The 27,034-nt window shown below is 37.1% G+C and overlaps 1 protein-coding gene and 1 pseudogene across 1 annotated transcript in view; one reads left to right on the top strand and one right to left on the bottom strand.

Moving 5' to 3' along the window:
• The window catches only part of LOC137627421 (neuropeptide SIFamide receptor-like), a 61,878-nt pseudogene extending 48,248 nt beyond the window's left edge, over nt 1–13,630 (bottom strand).
• Nucleotides 13,631–15,138: 1,508 nt separating this feature from the next.
• The window catches only part of Alg14 (ALG14, UDP-N-acetylglucosaminyltransferase subunit), a 116,449-nt gene continuing 104,553 nt past the window's right edge, over nt 15,139–27,034 (top strand). Inside the window, exon 1 of the mRNA XM_068358913.1 lies at nt 15,139–15,703. The gene's annotated coding sequence lies outside the window, so the exon portion shown is untranslated. The remainder of the gene's footprint in view (nt 15,704–27,034) is intronic.

The following is a 27,034-nucleotide window of genomic DNA, read 5'->3' on the forward strand; positions in this document are numbered from 1 at the left end:
GGCAAATTAAAGGTTAAATATAAGCCCATCTTTTTCCAGTCCCACAAAACCTGGACATTCTAGAATACTGTGTAGTATTGAGCCTAATAACGAGGGCAAATTAAAGGTTAAATATAAGCTCATCTTTTTCCAGCCTCACAAAATCTAGACATTCTAGAATACTGTGTAGTATTGAGCCTCATGACGAGGGCAAATTAAAGGATAAATATAAGCTCATCTTTTTCCAGCCCTACAAAATCTAGACATTCTAAAACACTGTGTAGTATTGAGCCTCATGACGAGGGCAAATTAAAGGTTAAATATAAGACCATCTTTTTCCAGTCCCACAAAATCTAGACATTCTAGAACACTGTGTAGTATTGAGCCTCATGACCAGGGCAAATTAAAGGTTAAATATAAACCCATCTTTTTCCAGTCCCACAAAATCTAGACATTCTAGAATACTGTGTAGTATTGAGCCTCATGACCAGGGCAAATTAAAGGTTAAATATAAGCCCATCTTTTTCCAGTCCCACAAAATCTAGACATTCTAGAATACTGTGTAGTATTGAGCCTCATGACGAGGGCAAATTAAAGGTTAAATATAAGCCCATCTTTTTTTTCCAGTCCCACAAAATCTAGACATTCTAGAATACTGTGTAGTATTGAGCCTCATGACGAGGGCAAATTAAAGGATAAATATAAGCTCATCTTTTTTTTGCAGTCCCACAAAATCTAGACATTCTAGAACACTGTGTAGTATTGAGCCTCATGACGAGGGCAAATTAAAGGATAAATATAAGCTCATCTTTTTTTCCAGTCCCACAAAATCTAGACATTCTAGAACACTGTGTAGTATTGAGCCAATGACGAGGGCAAATTAAAGGTTAAATATAAGCCCACCTTTTTCCAGTCCCACAAAATCTAGACATTCTAGAACACTGTGTAGTATTGAGCCTCATGACGAGGGCAAATTAAAGGTTAAATATAAGCCCACCTTTTTCCAGTCCCACAAAATCTAGACATTCTAGAACACTGTGTAGTATTCAGCCTCATGACGAGGGTAAATTAAAGGTTAAATATAAGCCCATCTTTTTCCAGTCCCACAAAATCTAGACATTCTAGAACACTGTGTAGTATTGAGCCTCATGACGAGGGCAAATTAAAGGTTAAATATAAGCCCATCTTTTTCCAGTCCCACAAAATCTAGACATTCTAGAACACTGTGTAGTATTGAGCCTCATGACGAGGGCAAATTAAAGGTTAAATATAAGCCCATCTTTTTCCAGTCCCACAAAATCTAGACATTCTAGAACACTGTGTAGTATTGAGCCTCATGACGAGGGCAAATTAAAGGTTAAATATAAGCCCATCTTTTTCCAGTCCCACAAAATCTAGACATTCTAGAACACTGTGTAGTATTGAGCCTCATGACGAGGGCAAATTAAAGGTTAAATATAAGCCCATCTTTTTCCAGTCCCACAAAATCTAGACATTCTAAAACACTGTGTAGTATTGAGCGTCATGACGAGGGCAAATTAAAGGTTAAATATAAGCCCATCTTTTTCCAGTCCCACAAAATCTAGACATTCTAGAATACTGTGTAGTATTGAGCCTCATGACGAGGGCAAATTAAAGGTTAAATATAAGCCCATCTTTTTCCAGTCCCACAAAATCTAGACATTCTAGAACCCTGTGTAGTATTGAGCCTCATGACGAGGGTAATTAAAGGTTAAATATAAGCTCATCTTTTTCCAGTCCCACAAAATCTAGACATTCTAGAATACTGTGTAGTATTGAGCCTCATGACGAGGGCAAATTAAAGGATAAATATAAGCTCATCTTTTTCCAGTCCCACAAAATCTAGACATTCTAGAATACTGTGTAGTATTGAGCCTCATGACGAGGGCAAATTAAAGGATAAATATAAGCTCATCTGTTTCCAGTCCCACAAAATCTAGACATTCTAGAAATCTGTGTAGTATTAAGCCTCATGACGAGGGAAAATTAAAGGTTAAATATAAACCCATCTTTTTCCAGTCCCACAAAATCTAGACATTCTAGAATACTGTGTAGTATTGAGCCTCATGACGAGGGCAAATTAAAGGTTAAATATAAGCCCATCTTTTTCCAGTCCCACAAAATCTAGACATTCTAGAACACTGTGTAGTATTGAGCCTCATGACGAGGGAAAATTAAAGGATAAATATAAGCTCATCTTTTTCCAGTCCCACAAAATCTAGACATTCTAGAATAATGTGTAGTATTGAGCCTCATGACGAGGGCAAATTAAAGGTTAAATATAAGCTCATCTTTTTCCAGTCCCACAAAATCTAGACATTCTAGAATACTGTGTAGTATTGAGCCTCATGACGAGGGCAAATTAAAGGTTAAATATATGCCCATCTTTTTCCAGTCCCACAAAATCTAGACATTCTAGAATACTGTGTAGTATTGAGCCTCATGACGAGGGCAAATTAAAGGTTAAATATAAGCCCATCTTTTTCCAGTCCCACAAAATCTAGACATTCTACAATACTGTGTAGTATTGAGCCTCATGACGAGGGCAAATTAAAGGTTAAATATAAGCCCATCTTTTTCCAGTCCCACAAAATCTAGACATTCTAGAACACTGTGTAGTATTGAGCCTCATGACGAGAGCTAATTAAAGGTTAAATATAAGCCCATCTTTTTCCAGTCCCACAAAATCTAGACATTCTAGAACACTGTGTAGTATTGAGCCTCATGACGAGAGCTAATTAAAGGTTAAATATAAGCCCATCTTTTTCCAGTCCCACAAAATCTTGACATTCTAGAACACTGTGTAGTATTGAGCCTCATGACGAGGGCAAATTAAAGGTTAAATATAAGCCCATCTTTTTCCAGTCCCACAAAATCTAGACATTCTAGAATACTGTGTAGTATTGAGCCTCATGACGAGGGCAAATTAAAGGTTAAATATAAGCCCATCTTTTTCCAGTCCCACAAAATCTAGACATTCTAGAATACTGTGTAGTATTGAGCCTCATGACGAGGGCAAATTAAAGGTTAAATATAAGCATCTTTTTCCAGTCCCACAAAATCTAGACATTCTAGAACACTGTGTAGTATTGAGCCTCATGACGAGGGCAAATTAAAGGTTAAATATAAGCCCATCTTTTTCCAGTCCCACAAAATCTAGACATTCTAGAATACTGTGTAGTATTGAGCCTCATGACGAGGGCAAATTAAAGGATAAATATAAGCCCATCTTTTTCCAGTCCCACAAAATCTAGACATTCTAGAACACTGTGTAGTATTGAGCCTCATGACGAGGGCAAATTAAAGGATAAATATAAGCCCATCTTTTTCCAGTCCCACAAAATCTAGACATTCTAAAACTGTGTAGTATTGAGCCTCATGACGAGGGCAAATTAAAGGTTAAATATAAGCCCATCTTTTTCCAGTCCCACAAAATCTAGACATTCTAGAACACTGTGTAGTATTGAGCCTCATGACGAGGGCTAATTAAAGGTTAAATATAAGCCCATCTTTTTCCAGTCCCACAAAATCTAGACATTCTAGAACACTGTGTAGTATTGAGCCTCATGACGAGGGCAAATTAAAGGTTAAATATAAGCTCATCTTTTTCCAGTCCCACAAAATCTAGACATTCTGAATACTGTGTAGTATTGAGCCTCATGACGAGGGCAAATTAAAGGTTAAATATAAGCCATCTTTTTCCAGTCCCACAAAATCTAGACATTCTAGAATACTGTGTAGTATTGAGCCTCATGACGAGGGCAAATTAAAGGTTAAATATAAGCCCATCTTTTTCCAGTCCCACAAAATCTAGACATTCTAGAATACTGTGTAGTATTGAGCCTCATGACGAGGGCAAATTAAAGGTTAAATATAAGCTCATCTTTTTCCAGTCCCACAAAATCTAGACATTCTAGAATACTGTGTAGTATTGAGCCTCATGACGAGGGCAAATTAAAGGATAAATATAAGCTCATCTTTTTCCAGCCCACAAAATCTAGACATTCTAGAACACTGTGTAGTATTGAGCCTCATGACGAGGGCAAATTAAAGGTTAAATATAAGCTCATCTTTTTCCAGTCCCACAAAATCTAGACATTCTAGAAACCTGTGTAGTATTGAGCCTCATGACGAGGGCAAATTAAAGGTTAAATATAAGCCATCTTTTTCCAGTCCCACAAAATCTAGACATTCTAGAACACTGTGTAGTATTGAGCCTCATGATGAGGGCAAATTAAAGGTTAAATATAAGCCCATCTTTTTCCAGTCCCACAAAATCTAGACATTCTAGAATACTGTGTAGTATTGAGCCTCATGACGAGGGCAAATTAAAGGTTAAATATAAGCCCATCTTTTTTTTCCAGTCCCACAAAATCTAGACATTCTAGAATACTGTGTAGTATTGAGCCTCATGACGAGGGCAAATTAAAGGTTAAATATAAGCTCATCTTTTTTTTCCAGTCCCACAAAATCTAGACATTCTAGAACACTGTGTAGTATTGAGCCTCATGACGAGGGCAAATTAAAGGATAAATATAAGCTCATCTTTTTTTCCAGTCCCACAAAATCTAGACATTCTAGAACACTGTGTAGTATTGAGCCTCATGACGAGGGCAAATTAAAGGTTAAATATAAGCTCATCTTTTTCCAGTCCCACAAAATCTAGACATTCTAGAACACTGTGTAGTATTGAGCCTCAAGACGAGGGCAAATTAAAGGTTAAATATAAGCCCACCTTTTTCCAGTCCCACAAAATCTAGACATTCTAGAACACTGTGTAGTATTGAGCCTCATGACGAGGGCAAATTAAAGGTTAAATATAAGCCCATCTTTTTCCAGTCCCACAAAATCTAGACATTCTAGAACACTGTGTAGTATTGAGCCTCATGACGAGGGCAAATTAAAGGTTAAATATAAGCCCATCTTTTTCCAGTCCCACAAAATCTAGACATTCTAGAACACTGTGTAGTATTGAGCCTCATGACGAGGGCAAATTAAAGGTTAAATATAAGCCCATCTTTTTCCAGTCCCACAAAATCTAGACATTCTAGAACACTGTGTAGTATTGAGCCTCATGACGAGGGCAAATTAAAGGTTAAATATAAGCCCATCTTTTTCCAGTCCCACAAAATCTAGACATTCTAGAACACTGTGTAGTATTGAGCCTCATGACGAGGGCAAATTAAAGGTTAAATATAAGCCCATCTTTTTCCAGTCCCACAAAATCTAGACATTCTAGAAACTGTGTAGTATTGAGCCTCATGACGAGGGCAAATTAAAGGTTAAATATAAGCCCATCTTTTTCCAGTCCCACAAAATCTAGACATTCTAGAATACTGTGTAGTATTGAGCCTCATGACGAGGGCAAATTAAAGGTTAAATATAAGCCCATCTTTTTCCAGTCCCACAAAATCTAGACATTCTAGAACACTGTGTAGTATTGAGCCTCATGACGAGGGCAAATTAAAGGTTAAATATAAGCCCATCTTTTTCCAGTCCCACAAAATCTAGACATTCTAGAACACTGTGTAGTATTGAGCCTCATGACGAGGGCAAATTAAAGGTTAAATATAAGCTCATCTTTTTCCAGTCCCACAAAATCTAGACATTCTAGAATACTGTGTAGTATTGAGCCTCATGACGAGGGCAAATTAAAGGATAAATATAAGCTCATCTTTTTCCAGTCCCACAAAATCTAGACATTCTAGAAACTGTGTAGTATTGAGCCTCATGACGAGGGCAAATTAAAGGTTAAATATAAAGCCCATCTTTTTCCAGTCCCACAAAATCTAGACATTCTAGAAACTGTGTAGTATTGAGCCTCATGACGAGGGCAAATTAAAGGTTAAATATAAAGCCCATCTTTTTCCAGTCCCACAAAATCTAGACATTCTAGAACACTGTGTAGTATTGAGCCTCATGACGAGGGCAAATTAAAGGTTAAATATAAGCCCATCTTTTTCCAGTCCCACAAAATCTAGACATTCTAGAAACACTGTGTAGTATTGAGCCTCATGACGAGGGCAAATTAAAGGTTAAATATAAGCTCATCTTTTTCCAGTCCCACAAAATCTAGACATTCTAGAATACTGTGTAGTATTGAGCCTCATGACGAGGGCAAATTAAAGGTTAAATATAAGCCCATCTTTTTCCAGTCCCACAAAATCTAGACATTCTAGAATACTGTGTAGTATTGAGCCTCATGACGAGGGCAAATTAAAGGTTAAATATAAGCCCATCTTTTTCCAGTCCCACAAAATCTAGACATTCTAGAATACTGTGTAGTATTGAGCCTCATGACGAGGGCAAATTAAAGGTTAAATATAAGCCCATCTTTTTCCAGTCCCACAAAATCTAGACATTCTAGAATACTGTGTAGTATTGAGCCTCATGACGAGGGCAAATTAAAGGTTAAATATAAGCTCATCTTTTTCCAGTCCCACAAAATCTAGACATTCTAGAACACTGTGTAGTATTGAGCCTCATGACGAGGGCAAATTAAAGGTTAAATATAAGCTCATCTTTTTCCAGTCCCACAAAATCTAGACATTCTAGAACACTGTGTAGTATTGAGCCTCATGACGAGGGCAAATTAAAGGTTAAATATAAGCCCATCTTTTTCCAGTCCCACAAAATCTACACATTCTAGAACACTGTGTAGTATTGAGCCTCATGACGAGGGCAAATTAAAGGTTAAATATAAGCCCATCTTTTTCCAGTCCCACAAAATCTAGACATTCTAGAATACTGTGTAGTATTGAGCCTCATGACGAGGGCAAATTAAAGGTTAAATATAAGCCCATCTTTTTCCAGTCCCACAAAATCTAGACATTCTAGAAACACTGTGTAGTATTGAGCCTCATGACGAGGGCAAATTAAAGGTTAAATATAAGCTCATCTTTTTCCAGTCCCACAAAATCTAGACATTCTAGAACACTGTGTAGTATTGAGCCTCATGACGAGGGCAAATTAAAGGTTAAATATAAGCCCATCTTTTTCCAGTCCCACAAAATCTAGACATTCTAAATACTGTGTAGTATTGAGCCTCATGACGAGGGCAAATTAAAGGATAAATATAAGCCCATCTTTTTCCAGTCCCACAAAATCTAGACATTCTAGAACACTGTGTAGTATTGAGCCTCATGACGAGGGCAAATTAAAGGTTAAATATAAGCCCATCTTTTTCCAGTCCCACAAAATCTAGACATTCTAGAACACTGTGTAGTATTGAGCCTCATGACGAGGGCAAATTAAAGGTTAAATATAAGCCCATCTTTTTCCAGTCCCACAAAATCTAGACATTCTAGAACACTGTGTAGTATTGAGCCTCATGACGAGGGCAAATTAAAGGATAATTATAAGCCCATCTTTTTCCAGTCCCACAAAATCTAGACATCCTAGAACACTGTGTAGTATTGAGCCTCATCCATATACCAAGGCACTTCCCCCAATTTTGGGGGGTAGCCGACACCAAAAATGAAACAAAACAAAAAGGGGACCTCTACTCTCCATGTTCCTTCAGCCTAATCAGGGACTCAACCGAGTTCAGCTGGTACTGCTAGGGTGCCACAGCCCAACCTCCCACATTTCCACCACAGATGAAGCTTCATAATGCTGACTCCCCTACTGCTGCTACCTCCGCGGTCATCTAAGGCACCGGAGGAAGCAGCAGGGCCTACTGGAACTGCGTCACAATTGCTCGCCATTCATTCCTATTTCTAGCACGCTCTCTTGCCTCTCTCACATCTATCCTCCTATCACCCAGAGCTTTCTTCACACCATCCATCCACCCAAACCTTGGCCTTCCTCTTGTACTTCTCCCATCAACTCTTGCATTCATCACCTTCTTTAGCAGACAACCATTTTCCATTCTCTCAACATGGCCAAACCACCTCAACACATTCATATCCACTCTCGCCGCTAACTCATTTCTTACACCCGTTCTCTCCCTCACCACTTCGTTCCTAACCCTATCTACTCGAGATACACCAGCCATACTCCTTAGACACTTCATCTCAAACACATTCAATTTCTGTCTCTCCATTACTTTCATTCCCCACGACTCCGATCCATACATCACAGTTGGTACAATCACTTTCTCACATAGAACTCTCTTTACATTCATGCCCAACCCTCTATTTTTTACTACTCCCTTAACTGCCCCCAACACTTTGCAACCTTCATTCACTCTCTGACGTACATCTGCTTCCACTCCACCATTTGCTGCAACAATAGACCCCAAGTACTTAAACTGATCCACCTCCTCAACCTTGCACCACCTTCCCTTCTCGTACATCTCATAACCTTACTCTTACCCACATTAACTCTCAACTTCCTTCTCTCACACACCCTTCCAAATTCTGTCACTAGTCGGTCAAGCTTCTCTTCTGTGTCTGCTACCAGTACAGTATCATCCGCAAACAACAACTGATTTACCTCCCATTCATGGTCATTCTCGCCTACCAGTTTTAATCCTCGTCCAAGCACTCGAGCATTCACCTCTCTCACCACTCCATCAACATACAAGTTAAACAACCACGGCGACATCACACATCCCTGTCTCAGCCCCACTCTCACCGGAAACCAATCACTCACTTCATTTCCTATTCTAACACATGCTTTACTACCTTTGTATAAACTTTTCACTGCTTGCAACAACCTTCCACCAACTCCATATAACCTCATCACATTCCACATTGCTTCCCTATCAACTCTATCATATGCTTTCTCCAGATCCATAAACGCAACATACACCTCCTTACCTTTTGCTAAATATTTCTCGCATATCTGCCTAACTGTAAAAATCTGATTCATACAACCCCTACCTCTTCTAAAACCACCCTGTACTTCCAAAATCGCATTCTCTGTTTTATCCTTAATCCTATTAATCAATACTCTACCATACACTTTTCCAACTACACTCAACAAACTAATACCTCTTGAATTACAACACTCATGCACATCTCCCTTACCCTTATATAGTGGTACAATACATGCACAAACCCAATCTACTGGTACCATTGACAACACAAAACACATATTAAACAATCTCACCAACCATTCAAGTACAGTCACACCCCCTTCCTTCAACATCTCAGCTTTCACACCATCCATACCAGATGCTTTTCCTACTCTCGTTTCATCTAGTGCTCTCCTCGCTTCATCTATTGTAATCTCTCTCTCATTCTCATCTCCCATCACTGGCACCTCAACACCTGGATAAATATAAGCCCATCTTTTTCCAGTCCCACAAAATCTAGACATCCTAGAACACTGTGTAGTATTGAGCCTCATGACGAGGGCAAATTAAAGGATTAATATAAGCCCATCTTTTTCCAGTCCCACAAAATCTAGACATCCTAGAACACTGTGTAGTATTGAGCCTCATGACGAGGGCAAATTAAAGGATTAATATAAGCCCATCTTTTTCCAGTCCCACAAAATCTAGACATCCTAGAACACTGTGTAGTATTGAGCCTCATGACGAGGGTAAATTAAAGGTTAAATATAAGCCCATCTTTTTCCAGTCTCACAAAATCTTGACATTCTAGAACACTGTGTAGTATTGAGCCTCATGACGAGGGCAAATTAAAGGTTAAATATAAGCCCATCTTTTTCCAGTCCCACAAAATCTAGACATTCTAGAACACTGTGTAGTATTGAGCCTCATGACGAGGGCAAATTAAAGGTTAAATATAAGCCCATCTTTTTCCAGTCCCACAAAATCTAGACATTCTAGAACACTGTGTAGTATTGAGCCCCATGACGAGGGAAAATTAAAGGTTAAATATAAGCTCATCTTTTTCCAGTCCGACAAAGTCTAGATATAGATATACAAATAATCTTAATCCTCTACGATAAAAAGCGGGATATGATAAAGATTTAGTTACGGGTCATATAACAGTGTACGCTCACAAAACTCATGCTTAAGGTATTAAACAGTTATTTCAGCTAATCTCCCATTTTCTACCTCTTTCATATCTAAAAATTATAACCAAAATAACACCCTCTCTCCTTCTCTCTCTCTCTCTCTCTCTCTCTCTCTCTCTCTCTCTCTCTCTGCCTCTCTCTCTCTCTCTCTCTCTCTCTCTCTCTCTCTCTCTCTCTCTCTCTCTCGTATTGGCTTGGTTTTTGTCCAGATATCTGATTAAATTGATTTTTAATAATCATATCTAGACTGTTAATAATAATAATAATGATGATAATAATAATAATAATAATAATAATAATAATAATAATAATAATAATAATTTTAATAATTTTAATATTAATAATAATAATAATAATAATAATAATAATAATAATAATAATAGTTGCTGTAATAATTATCATAATAATAATGATGAAAATAAATGATAATAATAATGAAAATAATAATAGTAATAATGATAATAATAATAATAATAATAATAATAATAATAATAATAGTAATAGTAGTAGTAGTAGTAGTAGTAGTAGTAGTAGTAATAATAATAATAATAATAATAATAATTCATTGTTCAATTTCATCCTATGTTTAATTCGAAATTAATATATTTTAACCCGGTGAATATGGTTCACAGATTCTAAAACTTACCCTCGTTGAAAATGTGATTATCACATACTTAGTGGATAACACTACCGAAAAACTTATTCTCTTATATCTTATTAAAATCATTAATGAGGGAAACCTTTTCATATTATTTGATGGAATACAATCTTTTATAAGGATCAAATCTGTCCCCAACAGATGACAAAATCATCATTATTGTCATCAGGTTGCAAAAGCTTGGTTAATCCTATTCATATGTCCCCACCAATTTTCAGGGATCAGCAAAATGGTAATTTATAACCCACGCATATGCATTGTTTGATAGATGTATATATATATATATATATATATATATATATATATATATATATATATATATAAACTTCTACCTCATACTTGGGATCGAACGCTAGCCCCTTCTAATGAAAGGCCAGCTCGAAACCAACCTTACCACGAATATGGTCTTTCGTGGCATGGTTGGTTTCGACCTGGCCTTTTATTAGAAGGGGCTAGCGTTCGATCCCAAGTATGAGGTAGAAAATTATTTCTACTTGAACACGATGTTGTGTTGATATATATATATATATATATATATATATATATATATATATATATATATGTTGCTTTGCATGTAACTTTAAATATTTCTTTAAATGCTGATTTACATTTTGTTCTCCCTGTTGTTTTAAATGTTGCTTTAAATTAACAAATTTTTAGAATAAACAATTGGCTGAAAGATGACGGTATTTTGTAACGAATATTTATGCTACGGATATTCTATTTAAACCTAGTGAAACCTACCTAGAAATTCTCTCTATTTCGAGTAAAACAAAAAAAGTATGAAAGAGGAAAAAGAGGGACATGAATTGGTTACTGGAATTCGATATTTAAGAAGGTTCATAAGACAGAGAGCAGGAAGAAGTACAAAAAAAAAAATAAATAAATAAATAAATAAATAAAATATATAAGCACTAGAATTAATGTCAATTTTCAGTCTTATTGATTTTGTGAAAATGGCCAGTTCACATCTTGCTCTAGACAAAAAATAAATATAAAATAGAAAGAGAGAGATAGAAATTGGTTTGTGGAATTCTATATTTAAGAAGGTTCATAAGACAGAGAACAGGAAGAAGTACGAAAAAAAAAAAAAAAAGATATAAGCTCTAGAGTTAATGTCAATTTGCTGTCTTATTGATTTTGTGAAAATGGCCAGTTCACATCTTGCTCTAGACAAAAAATAAATATAAAACAGGATAAAGAAGGACATAAATTGGTTTGTGGAATTCGATATTTAAGAATTTTCATAAGCCAGAGAACAGGAAGAAGTACAAAAAAAAAAAAAAAAAAAAAAAAAAAAAAATAAGCACTAGAATTAATGTCAATTTTCAGTCTTACTGATTTTGTGAGTCTCAATGGCCGATAAACATCTTGCTCTAGGGTGGAATATTAGCAGGACCAGCCAATGCCATCAATAGTTCTATTACTGGTTTACAGTCATGATTTTAAAACACATCAAAGGATTGGGATTGGCGATTTTGCTATAGGAGTAAACATCATCTACAGTGAGACTAGATTTTATGAGCTAATATAGCAGAGGAGAAAGAGAGAGAGAGAGAGAGAGAGAGAGAGAGAGAGAGAGAGAGAGAGAGAGAGAGAGAGAGAACCATAATAGGTGGATAGATAGATGGATAGAGAAAAGAGAGACAGAAAATAAGAGAGAGAGAGAGAGAGAGAGAGAGAGAGAGAGAGAGAGAGAGAGAGAGAGAGAGAGAGCCTTATTGCCTTATTTGCCTTATTTTTTGTTTGGGTTCCCCCAGGTCCCTCAGTGTGAGGCACTGAGGGAGAGAGAGAGAGAGAGGCAGAAAATAAGGTAGAACAGAGAGAGAGAGAGAGAGAGAGAGAGAGAGAGAGAGAGAGAGAGAGAGAGAGAGAGAGTCTTAAAAACATGCTTCGCCAATCAGACAATTGGAGATTTTTTCTTTTACGTGAGAAAGATGGAAAGTACATTTCCACCTGCGCGTCTTATCCATTGTAATCTTTTTTAATACAATAATGAAAAGAATAAGTTTGATGAAATGAGGAACAATACTGTTTTAGTTACTTGATGGTTGAAAAGGATTTCAAATGAATTGCTCGAGTTCAACATTTTGCTCTTGATTTTAATTAATGGAGGGAGGAAGTCATATCTAGAAAAAAAAATAATATTAATAATGTTGAAAAGATATGTTAGACATATACACATTCGCAGAAGATAAATATAATCACATAACACATACACACTGCACATACGTGTATATATATATATATATATATATATATATATATATATATATATATAAATATAAATATATATATATATATAAATATATATATATATATATATATATATATATATATATATAATCTACCTTCAAAAGTACGAAATCTTTATACGAACATATATGCACACACAATACATATTCACACACACACACACACACACACAGACACACACACACACACACACACACACACATATATATATATATATATATATATATATATATATATATATATATATATATATATATATATATGTGTGTGTGTGTGTGTGTGTGTGTATGTTTGTACAAATTCAACAGCACATATTCAAATTAACAACATCAACAAACATGCTAAACTATAAACACTTTAACATCAACCTTTCCATACTCACCATTCAACGTATTCCCAATGAGAGTCGTGGGCAGCACTACAATATTAACCAGCAAATCAGCCACGGCCAGATTAGCTATAAACACATTGGTGACAGAGCGCATGCGTGGTGACCTCACCACCACGGCCACCACGAAGCTGTTTCCTATGACCCCCATGACGGAGACCAAGACGTAGGCCACGCAGTACAGGATTGTGATGGGCAGCGAGTGCCTGAAGGTTGGCACTGGCCCGCATTCTTCAAAGGTCAAGGTCTCGTTCAAACAGAGGGAGTAGTTGAACTCGAAGTCGTAGTCGTAGCCTGCTTCCTCCGAAGGGGTTGAGTCGTAGGGCAGTGTCGTGTTTATATACATTTTATCTCTTATGTTATGTCCTCCGGATTGGTTGCTCAGTATGTCGGCCAACTCATCTTGCTGGAAAAGAAAGATATATTATTTTCAGTCATGCACTATACAGTATGTATACACACACACACACACACACATATATATATATATATATATATATATATATATATATATATATATACATATATATATATATATGTATATATACATTTATGTTATATATATATATATATATATATATATATATATATATATATATATATATATATACTATTTTTAAAATATTTTATTTTTCCTTGTTTCCTTTCCTTACTGGGCTATTTTCCCTTTTGGGGCCACTGGCCTTATAGCATCCTGCTTTTCCAACTAGGGTTGTAGCTTAGCAAGTATTACACACACACACACACACACACACACACATATATATATATATATATATATATATATATATATATATATATATATATACACACATATATATATATATATATATATATATATATATATATATATATATATATATATATATATATATATATATATATATATGTGTGTGTGTGTGTGTGTGTGTGTGTGTGTGTATGTTTGTGGGGGGGAGTAAAACAAAAAGAAAATTAACACTTTATATCAATGAATAACATCACAACTAATGTAAGTATTTTGGTAATGCATTGAGTGTGTTTACTCATATTGTCCTTACCCAGACACCTCCAAAACGTAAGATCTAATAAGACTGGTAGATGTATTTCGAGATAAATTGTATGTTGATTGGCTAATATTCAATTTTTTTGTAATAGCACTGAAAATCTCTGTTTAAAAAGGTATCAGATAGAATCAAATATCAGTTTTTGCAGAATAAATAGTATGATTTTATCTTTCTAACGTGAACTGTTATCTTGGGCATTTATTAGCCTACACTTTTCATTCTACTAAATTCACTAAGAGCACTTAAATATAGTTGATTAAACTATATACAAAAGAATGTGAATTAATAATCAATGGGGAATTTTATACTTGTGATATTTAATTTATAACAAATAGCCTATATTCGTAAATTTCTTTTTGGAAGCTAAAAACTGAGTAACCTTATGATAGAAAATACTGGTTTTACGAAGTGGAACCTCGACTTACGAGTGTATTCACATCGGTAGAACTTCAAAAGTTCAAACTTGCAACGAATGTTTTTATGTTGAACAGCTGACATAAGTCTCTTTTAATAGTTTATATATGAAATATCTGTTTTAATATTGTTACTGTCCTTAAAATGTCCTATCTTAATTGTTCATTACTTCTCATATATTTGATTTATTTCTTTATTTCCTTTCCTCACTGGGTTGTTTTCCATGGGGATATAACATCCACTTTTATAAATTTGGGTTGTAGCTTAGCTAGTAATAATAATAATAATAATAATAATAATAATAATAATAAAGAGTTTTTTCTAAATATGATGTCGAATTCGCGGGGAAATTCGACTCGAAATACAAGGAAAATCCTAAGATACGATCGCAGCGCCACACAACACATTGCGGGAAACAACGGAAATAGGACCCAGTCACATTTTCCTTATCCTGAAAAGGAAGTGTTAGTAATTTTGTGCATTATTTTGAACATTTTTCGGTGAATTAAACATTTGTTTGATTAATCACCATGTTTGGAGAGAAGTAAAGTATCAAGGGCAGTAATCGGCAGTAGAAATATATAATGTCAATCGAAATTAAGAAGGAAAACATGGAAAAACGTGACCGTGGTGTTGGTCTCATCGGCTTTGTTTACATTCCCAAAGAGGATTTTGAATAGTGAAAAGGGAAGTGGTGAACCTGAATGGCAAACGTACAGGGGGAAAAATAATGAAATATAGATAATGCGTTACTAAATACGGCATTCGTAATGGCGTTACGTAATTTTCATACGCAATGCGTACGTAAATCAATATGTTGCATAGTTACTTTAGTGTCTTTCATTGCATAGTTCACGAGTGCTGCCTAAAATGGAAAAATAGTGAAGTATGAGGAAATTGATGTACACAGTAAAATTTAAGTTTATTGTTAAATTCCAAAGTTTTATAAGTGTGCCTGCTCAGCCTCCCAGTCTCCCTGCCAACGTCTCCGGTCGACCGAAGTCCTTCAAGGTAAAGTGTCAAAAAACCCGTTTTTATTTATCCATTATAAACTATTGTTTCAATAATTATTTACATATTTTTTTCAGATATTTAAGGTTTATTTAAAAGTTTTGGAAGGGTGATATACATTATTTAGTTTTACATTATTTTTTTTATGGAAAACATTTTGGGGGCAAATGAATTATTTAGTTTTACATTATTTTTTATGTAAAACATTTTGGGAGCAAATGAATTATTTAGTTTTACATTTTTTATGGAAAAAGTTTTGGGAGCAAATGAATTATTTAGTTTTACATTATTTTTTATGGAAAACATTTTGGGAGCAAATGAATTATTTAGTTTTCCATTATTTTTTATGAAAAACATTTTGGGAGCAAATGATTTACTTAGTTTTACATTATTTTTTATGGAAAACCTTTTGGGAGCAAAGGAATTATTTAGTTTTCCATTATTTTTTTATGGAAAACATTTTAGGAGCAAATGAATTATTTAGTTTTCCATTATTTTTTTATGGAAAACCTTTTAGGAGCAAATGAATTATTTAGTTTTACATTATTTCTAATGGAAAAAAATACTCTTACACACCGGCGTAGTTTCTGGACGAATTAAACTCATAAGTTGAGGTTTATTTATATACAACTATATTATAATTTAATAACAACAGCAACAACAACAATAATGATATTATTATTATTATTATTATTATTATTATTATTATTATTATTATAAATGTAACCTCCTAATATAAAAGAATATATTATGATGTAATATATAAATATAACATTTTGATATGATTATATTATGATGTAATTTTCTGCCGTGGAATTTGACTGTGGTGGAATTTACCGAGGGAAATTATAGTAGTGGAATTTACTGAGGGGGAAATGTACTGTGGTGGAACTTGCCGAGGGGAATTTTACTGCTATGGAATTGTACTGTAGTGGAGTTTACAACTAGGGAATTGCACTGTTGGGGAATTTACCATAGGGAATTATATTACGGTGAAATTTACCATTGGGGTTTTACTATGGCGGGATTTATTGTGGGGGAAATTGGCTGTGGTGGAATTTACTGCTAGGGAATTGTACTGTGGTGGAATTTACCATTGGGAATGGGAATTGCAGTGGGGGAATTTACCATTGAGAAATTGTTCTGTGGTGAAACTTAGCATTGGGGAATTGTACTGTAGTAGAATATACTGTGGGGAATTGTACTGTGGTGGAATTTACCATTGGGTATTTAGTGGGGGAATTCCCCATGGGGAATTGTATTGTGGTGAAATGTACCATTGAGGAATTGTACTGTCATGAATTATTGGAAATTGTACTGTGTTGTAATTTATCTTGGGATTATGACTGTGGTAGAATTTACTGTCAGGGAATTGTATTGTGATGGAATTTACTGTGGGGAAATTGTATTGTCGTAGAATTTACCGTGGGAGAATTGTATTGTGGTGGAATTTGCTGTGGGGAATTTGTATTGTGTTGGAATTTACCGTGAGCAGTTGCACTGCAGTGGAATTTACTGTTGGGGAATTGTAATGTGGTGGAATTTAATGAGGGCGAATTGTACTATAGTGGAATTTACTGTCGGGGGAATTGTACTGTGGTGGAATTTACCGGTGGGGGAATTGTACTGTGGTGGAATTTACCGGTGGGGGAATTGTACTGTGGTGGAATTTACCGGTGAGGGAATTGTACTGTTGTGGAATTTAGCATGGGGAAATATACCTTAGGTGGAATTTACCGGGGGATTTTGCTGCTGCGATGGAATTTACAGTGTGGGAAATTACTGGTCACCTTGACTTAGATGTAGGCTATATAAACAATTATTCCTTTAAAGGTTTAAAAGCTGCTCATGAATGGCAGAGGCAAGGGACAGTGACATTGCCCTAGCAAGCAGGACAATGCCCTAGAGGCTGTCCATATATACATATGATCAGCGCCCAAGCCCCTCTCTCCACGCAAGCTAGGACTAAGGAGGGCCAAGCAATGGCTGCTGATGACTCAGCAGATAGACCTCTAGGCTCCCTCAAACCCCCATCCATAGCTCACAAGGATGGTGAGGTTGAAGCGACCAAAGGAACTAACGAATTTGTGCTGGTATTCACCAGTCAGGGACGTTACCACATCGGCCTACACAACCCTTTGGCTTATTTTAACATCAATATTGTGGATATAGCTCTGGACGACATAAGCCTATCTTTATTAGAAACTAATAGAAAGACTGGTCCAGGAAAAGATTAATCTATATTTTTTTCATATACCAAATAGTCTGGCCTATTCTTTACATATTCTCCTCTGTCCTCATACACCTGACAATATTGAGATTACTAAATAATACTTCTTCTCTCAAGGGGTTATCTACTGTACTGTAATTATTCAGTGGCCACTTCCCTCTTGGTAAGGGTAGAAGAGACTCTTTAGCTATGGTAAGCAGCTCTCCTAGGAGGACACTCCAAAATCAAAACCATTGTTCTCTAATCTTGGGTAGTGCCATAGCCTCTTTACCATGGTCTTCCACTGTCATGGGTTAGAGTTCTCTTGCTTAAGAGTACACTCTGTCACACTATTCTATCTAATTTCTCTTCCTCTTGTTTTGTTAAAGTTTTTATTGTTTATATAAGAAATCCTTTTTTTAATGTTAATGTTCTTAAGATATTTCATTTTTTTTCTCGTTTCCTTCCCTCACTGGGCTATTTTCCCTGTTGGGGCCCCTGGGTATAAAGCATCCTGCTTTTCCATCTAGGGTTGTAACTTAGCAAGTAATAATAATAATAATAATAATAATAATAGTAATAATATGGTAACAAGAAACAATACAAAAGAATTATTACAGGAATACAGATGATAATCAAGTAAGAAACAACTGTCGAATACAAATATCTAATAAGCCATAGATAATTACCTCTTGTTTACAATTTTTGATTCTGCCTTCGAAAAGAACCAGGGCGTTATAAAATGGATGGAAATTCACCCCCCGTCCCCACACACACCCCAAATATCATATGCATATACTGAAGGCCCTCCTGGCGTGCTCAAGTTTGGGTGTAAATATATCCATCGTTAAAATAGATGGACTTATTATGCAGTTTACTTCACCATTGACTCGGGGGCAAAATCCTCGAAATGGCCTTGATCATTGTCGCCGGACGAAATGTCGCTTCACTGATTCATTATAATGGGAAGGTTGGATGCTGGATGTTCTATAGTCCATTTTTTTTAGCCAGGCAGATTTGCCCCGACTCGCAGCGGTGCCCTTTTAGCTCGGAAACGTTTCCTGATCGCTGATTGGTTAGACTATTTGCACCGACTCGCAGCGGTGCCCTTTTAGCTCGGAAAAGTTTCCTGATCGCTGATTGGTTGGACGAGATAATTCTAACCAATCTGCGATCAGGAAACGTTTCCGAGCTAAAAGGGCACCGCTGCGAGTCGGGGCAAATCTGCCTGGCTAAAAGAAATGGACTATAGTAGAGTCTTGTACAGTTGTCTTCATTAATTCCGGTACACTGACGTCTCCTTAGCTTCCCGTAAAGTGTACCGGAATTAATGAAGACAACTGTACCTTCCAAATATTTATTCATGAAGTTACTCGCGGGGGGAAATGGCTAATTTTTCGATTTATTTTATTTAAATGCAAAATAAGGCTTCATGATTTTTTTATAGCAGATGGAATAGATCTCTCTCTCTTTCACTCTCTCTCTCTCTCTCTCTCTCTCTCTCTCTCTCTCTCTCTCTCTCACTGAGGGACCTGGGGGAACCCAAACATAAAATAACGAATAAGGCAATAAGGCTCACTGTTGTTTGATTAGACTACCTAGCTTTACTTGTTGATAAAAGGTTCCTATTGGAATGTGAGAGAGAGAGAGAGAGAGAGAGAGAGAGAGAGATATCCTACCATATATATTAGCTTAACATGAATTTACTTTGGTTTGATTAGGCTACCTGTCTTTAGTTGTTGCTATTGGTTTCCTATCGGAGAGAGAGAGAGAGAGAGAGAGAGAGAGAGAGAGAGAGAGAGAGAGAGAGAGAGAGAGAGAGAGGGGGGGGGTGGGGCTGGACGAAGTTAACTACCTTGATGCATTAAAGGACACTCCGAAATGAAACCATTGTTCTCCAGTCATAGATAGTGTCATAGCCCCTGTACCATGGTCTTTCACTGTCTTGAAGTAGAGTTCTCTTTCTTGAGGGTACACTCGGGCACACTATTCTATCTTGTTTCTCGTCCTCTTGTTTTGTTAAAGTTTCTATAGTTTATATAGGAAATATTTATTTTAATGTTACTGCTCTTAAATCTTTTCCATGTTTCCTTTCCTCACTGGGGTATTTTCCCTGTTAGAGCCCCTGGGCTTGTAGCATCCTGTTTTTCCAACTAGGGTTGTAGCTTTTCATTGTTAATAATAATAATAATGATAATAATAATAATATACACAGCAGGAAAGTGTTTCATATTTGATAAGTATGTACTAATACAGAACAGTAGCCTACAGTCATCTTCCCCGCCGTCATTCCTACACTAAGGGGTCGGTCGCCTGATGCGCCCTCTCCAATGTTTCTATCAAAGACATCCTCTTCTACCAATCCTCTTCTTTCCATATCATCCTTCACCTTATTTCGCAATCGAATTCTCTTCCTCCCTCTTGATCTTCTTCCCCTTAAGAGGTTACTCCCAATCCCTGCTCACTCCCTCCTCACTCCCTCCTCTTCACATGGCCACACCATCCATCCTCAACACGTTAGTTCCTTTGGTCGCCTCAACCTCACTATCCTTGTGAGCTAAAGATGGGGGTTTGGTGGAGCCTATTTGTCTATCTGCTGAGTCATCAGGAGCCATTGCCTGGCCCTCCTTGGTTCTAGCTTGGGTGGAGAGGGGGCATGGACGCTTATCACATCTATATACGGTCAGTCTCTAGGACATTGTCCTACTTGATAGAGCAATGTCACTTTCCCTTGCTTCTGCCATTTATGAGCGGTCTTTAAACCTTTTAAACTTGCTTATACCATGTCAGTCGTGATGCTCTTATCATCTTTGTGATCTTTACTACGCCTGCCATTCTTCTTATTTCGTATGTGTAAATTTATACGTTCTTAATTTAACAATATCATTGAACTTTCTTTCGTACATCGATAGAACTTCAAAATTTCAAACTTGCAGAGTTTGCTGTGGCCTGATTGGTAACGTCTCTGCCTGGTGTTTGCCAGTCGGGGGTTCGAGTCCCGTTCAGACTCGTTAGTGCCATTAGTGTCTGCAACCTTACCATCCTTGTGAGCTAAGGTTGGGGGGTTTGGGGGAGCCTATAGGTCTATTTGCTGAGTCATCAGCAGCCACTGCCTGGCCCTCCCTGGTCCTAGCTTGGGTGGAGAGTAGGTTTGGGCGCTGATCATATAATATATGGTCAGTCTCTAGGGCATTGTCCTGATCGCTATGCAATGTCACTGTCCCTTACCTCTGCCATTCATGAGCGACCTTTAAACCTTTAAAATATTTTTATGTTGAATGGGCTGACATATGTCTTTTTGTTGTCTATTTTTTTAAATATCTTTATTGATGTATCTGATTTTAAAATAGTGTATTTTAATTTTTCAATGTTTCTCAGATCGTTTAGGCTATTCATTTCCTTATTTTCTTTCCTCACTTGGCTATTTTTCTCTGTTGGAGCCCTTGGGCTCATAGCATCTTGCTTTTCCAACTCGGGTTGTAGCTTAGCTTTTCCAACTAGGGTTGTAGCTTAGCTTTTCCAACTCGGGTTGTAGCTTAGCTTTTCCAACTAGGGTTGTAGCTTAGCTTTTCCAACTAGGGTTGTAGCTTAGCTAGTAATAAAATTAATAATGATAATAATAACAATAATAATAATGATGATAATAATAATAATAATAATAATAATAATAATTATGATGATGATAATAATAGTAATATAAATTTTCAATATGGCATCTACAAGATTAAACTCCACGTGTGTAATATTTTCTCTTATTTTTCCTGCTAAGAAGGAATCAGAATTGGATTATCTAAAAGTAAATTGGTTTTTCTGACCCCCAATTTTCTTCTTGAAGCTTTGATGTCTGAGAGATTGGTTGAAACCCTCTTGGAAGGACCAGTAAAGACTTTGACTTGTGGACAGATGAGAAAAGCTCCCAGAGGGAAAGTAGACAAGAGGGAGAAAATATACAAAATGTTTTGTTTTAACAAGTGGGTATAAATTTGTATGGCAGAAATTATAACGAGTGTCTATGCAATGCCCTTCTGGAATATTTTGTTCAGAATACATTGTTTTAACAAGTGTGTATAGATTTGTATGGAAAAAAATAATTATAACGAATATCTATACAATGCCCTTCTGTAATATTTTCTTCAGAATACATTGATTTAACAACTGGGTATTAATTTGTATAGAAAACATAATTATAACGAGTATATATACAATGCCCTTCTGGAATATTTTCTTCAGAATACATTGATTTAACAAGTGGGTATAAATTTGTATAGAAAACATAATTATAACGAGTATATGTACAATGCCCTTCTGGAATATTTTGTTCAAAATACATTGTGCAAAATGCACTGTACAATGGAAAATTAAGAAACGTTGAATTGCTGGCTGCTCATGAATAGTAGAGGCAAGGGATAGTGACATTGCCCTATCAATCAGAACAATACCCTAGAGATTGACCACATATACATATGATCAGCGCCCCAAGCTCTCCATCCAAGCTAGGCCGAAGGAGGACCAGGCAATGGTTGCTAATGACTCAGCAGATAGACCTATAGACTCCCCCAACCCCACCCCACCCCCATCCTTAGCTCACAAGGATGGTGAGGTTGCCGCGACTAAAGAAACTGACAAGTTTGAGAGGGACTCGAACCCCAGTCTGGCGTTCACCAGTCTAGGACGTTACCACATCGGCCACCACAACCTTATACGATATGTTTCCATCCACATAGACTAGTAATTCATGTTCCAATGTCTGATAAAAACAGTGGTTGGTCCTCTTAATAACTTCTTGGGGGTATTATACGATATGTTTTCATCCACATACACTAAGTAATTCCTTTTTCAATGTCTAAATAAAAAATCAGTGGCTGGTCCCCTTAAGAAAGGAAAGTAGCCTATGTAATGTTTCCTGTCGTGGGGAGTGAAAAGCAAGAAAAAATGGCGATCTTTTTATACAGTTTTCATATTCGCCCAGTGATAACAAAAGTAAATATGCTTTTGTTTACATTGGCAACAAGCAAATCGTGTCCAGTAGAAAACTTTTGGATTTTCAAAATTCCTCTGGTTGCGTCGGTGCCTAAACTTTTTGACACTGATGAAAATTTATTGGAAGACATTTTGTTGGCAGCTATTCACCAAATAATAGGCCATGGTTATTATCTATCAGTAACCCCATAACGTTACTAGTCCATTGGAGAATAAAGACCTCAGATATTTCTTTCTTAGTTCGTCAGTCTTTCATCTTTTCCTTGCCTTGCTTCTTTCACAATCTCTAGGGACCCATTCTGTTATTCTTAATGTCCATCTGTTGTCTGTCATTCTCATTAAGCGTCCTACCCATGTCAATTTCTTTTTTCTCATATGTTGTTAGAATATCCTCTACTCCTTGTTGTCGTATCCAAGTTGCTCTGTTTCTGTCTCTAGTGTTAAACTCATAATCATTCTTTCCGTAGCTCTCTGTGTTGTAACTAGCTTATGTTCTAAGGTTTTAGTAAGGCTCCAAGTTTCTCATACATCAGGTCACAATGGTGGGGGTGTGGTGGCCGACGTGTTAACGTCCCTGACTGGTGAACGCCAGACGTGTCGCGCTCTAACTCCTTAGTTCCTTTGGTCGCTGCAACCTCGCCATCCTTTTCAGCTAAGGATAGTGGGTATGGAGGAGCCTATAGGTCTATCTGCCGAGTTATCCGCAGCCATTGCCTGGTCCTCCCTGGTCCTAGTTTGGGTGGAGAGGGTGCGTGGGCGCTGATCGTATGTATATATGGTCAGTCTCTAGGGCATTGTCCTGCTTGCTAGGGCAATGTCACTGTCCCTTGCCTCCGCCATTCATGAGCGGCCAACGAAATACATTAACTAGTTATATTTAATTTTAGTGACGACTTGGAAGGTTACCGAAAGTGATGGTGTAAACAGCGACTGACCTAGTTTTGTAAGGTATGTCGTGATGTAGGAAAGGTTCCAAAGGAATGGATTGAGCGGTAATTTGTCATTTATATAAAGGTTAACGTGGTAAAGCTATCAACTCGAATATGTGGTCATAACGTTGCTTGCTAAATCAGGGAAGGTGTAGGGTATAATTTTGGCTATGAAGCTAGAACTGATATAAAGATTAATAAGGGAAAAAAAATAGGTATTTTATGACAAACCTAAATGGCTCAAAATTTTGCTATGTAATCAATACCTTATGCGAATAGTTTTAAATTGAAATTGAAAATCTCTCTCTCTCTCTCTCTCTCTCTCTCTCTCTCTCTCTCTCTCTCTCTCTCTCTCTCTCTCTCTCTCTCTCTCTCTCTCTCTCTCTCTATTTCTCTCTAACTTTGTGTGCATGTACTGTATGTGTGTATATGTATATATACTTTATAAATATATATATATATATATATATATATATATATATATATATATATATATAGGCTATATATATAAATTACATGTATATATAAACACGTATATATATGTGTATATATATATATATATATATATATATATATATAAATTACATGTATATATAAACACGTATATATATATATATATATATATATATATATATATATATACATACTGTATATAGTATTATATGTGTTTTGGTATTTGTAGAAGTATACTGTATGCATATACATATGCACGCACATGCATATGTATGTACACACATACATATATATATATATATATATATATATATATATATATATATATATGTATATATGTGTTTTGTATCCTTAAATTCTGATAAGCACTCAAACAGTTTACAACCTATTACAATCATGCAATCCTTTTACCTGATTGATACAAGAAACATTAACGAAAGCGTTGTTGGAAACAATACTTCTTCCCTCGATTGCCATATCGTAGTCTACTTGTTGCACTGAACACGGAAATGAAAATAAACATTTGTAATTCTCGCTTGTATTTCGGGCGAAAATCTTTAATTTATAAAGGGGCTGAGGCGTTTCCCCACTTTTCCAACCAAGATGAATTCTCTCTCTCTCTCTCTCTCTCTCTCTCTCTCTCTCTCTCTCTCTCTCTCTCTCTCTCTCTCTCTCTCTTTAGCGAGCAGATCTCTTTTTAGCGAGTGGATATCTTTTTAGAGAGCGAATCTCCTTTCATGGAGTGAATCTCTATTTAGCGAATGAATCTCTTTTTATGGAGTGAATCTCTATTTAGCGAGCGGATCTCTTTTTACCGAGCGAATCTCGTTTTAGCGACCAAATCTTTTTCACCGAGCGAATCTCTGCTTAGCGAGCGAATCTAGTTTTAGCGACCAAATCTTTTCACCGAGCGAATCTCTGCTTAGCGAGCGAATCTCGTTTTAGCGACCAAATCTCTTTTCACCGAGCGAATCTCTTCCTAGCGAGCGAATCTCGTTTTAGCGACCAAATCTTTTCACCGAGCGAATCTCTGCTTAGCGAGCGAATCTAGTTTTAGCGACCAAATCTTTTCACCGAGCGAATCTCTGCTTAGCGAGTGAATCTCGTTTTAGCGACCAAATCTCTTTTCACCGAGCGAATCTCTGCTTAGCGAGCGAATCTCGTTTTAGCGACCAAATCTCTTTTCACCGAGCGAATCTCTGCTTAGCGAGCGAATCTCGTTTTAGCGACCAAATCTCTTTTCACCGAGCGAATCTCTTCCTAGCGAGCGAATCTCGTTTTAGCGACCAAATCTTTTCACCGAGCGAATCTCTGCTTAGCGAGCGAATCTCGTTTTAGCGACCAAATCTCTTTTCACCGAGCGAATCTCTGCTTAGCGAGCGAATCTCGTTTTAGCGACCAAATCTCTTTTCACCGAGCGAATCTCTGCTTAGCGAGCGAATCTCGTTTTAGCGACCAAATCTCTTTTCACCGAGCGAATCTCTGCTTAGCGAGCGAATCTCGTTTTAGCGACCAAATCTCTTTTCACCGAGCGAATCTCTTCCTTAGCGAGCGAATCTCGTTTTAGCGACCAAATCTTTTCACCGAGCGAATCTCTGCTTAGCGAGCGAATCTCGTTTTAGCGACCAAATCTTTTCACCGAGCGAATCTCTGCTTAGCGAGCGAATCTCGTTTTAGCGACCAAATCTCTTTTCACCGAGCGAATCTCTGCTTAGCGAGCGAATCTCGTTTTAGCGACCAAATCTCTTTTCACCGAGCGAATCTCTGCTTAGCGAGCGAATCTCGTTTTAGCGACCAAATCTCTTTTCACCGAGCGAATCTCTTCCTAGCGAGCGAATCTCTTCCTAGCGAGCGAATCTCGTTTCACCGAGCGAATCTCTTTTCACCGAGCGAATCTCTTCCTAGCGAGCGAATCTCGTTTTAGCGACCAAATCTCTTTTCACGAGCGAATCTCTTCCTAGCGAGCGAATCTCGTTTTAGCGACCAAATCTCTTTTCACCGAGCGAATCTCGTTTTAGCGACCAAATCTCTTTTCACCGAGCGAATCTCTTCCTAGCGAGCGAATCTCGTTTTAGCGACCAAATCTCTTTTCACCGAGCGAATCTCTTCCTAGCGAGCGAATCTCGTTTTAGCGACCAAATCTCTTTTCACCGAGCGAATCTCTTCCTAGCGAGCGAATCTCGTTTTAGCGACCAAAACTCTTTTCACCGAGCGAATCTCTTCCTAGCGAGCGAATCTCGTTTTAGCGACCAAATCTCTTTTCACCGAGCGAATCTCTTCCTAGCGAGCGAATCTCGTTTTAGCGACCAAAACTCTTTTCACCGAGCGAATCTCTTTTCACCGAGCGAATCTCTTCCTAGCGAGCGAATCTCGTTTTAGCGACCAAAACTCTTTTCACCGAGCGAATCTCTTCCTAGCGAGCGAATCTCGTTTTAGCGACCAAATCTCTTTTCACCGAGCGAATCTCTTCCTAGCGAGCGAATCTCGTTTTAGCGACCAAAACTCTTTTCACCGAGCGAATCTCTTCCTAGCGAGCGAATCTCGTTTTAGCGACCAAATCTCTTTTCACCGAGCGAATCTCTTCCTAGCGAGCGAATCTCGTTTTAGCGACCAAAACTCTTTTCACCGAGCGAATCTCTTCCTAGCGAGCGAATCTCGTTTTAGCGACCAAATCTCTTTTCACCGAGCGAATCTCTTCCTAGCGAGCGAATCTCGTTTTAGCGACCAAATCTCTTTTCACCGAGCGAATCTCTTCCTAGC

Source organism: Palaemon carinicauda, chromosome 35 (genome assembly GCF_036898095.1).
Source record: "Palaemon carinicauda isolate YSFRI2023 chromosome 35, ASM3689809v2, whole genome shotgun sequence".
Classification (NCBI taxonomy): domain Eukaryota; kingdom Metazoa; phylum Arthropoda; class Malacostraca; order Decapoda; family Palaemonidae; genus Palaemon; species Palaemon carinicauda.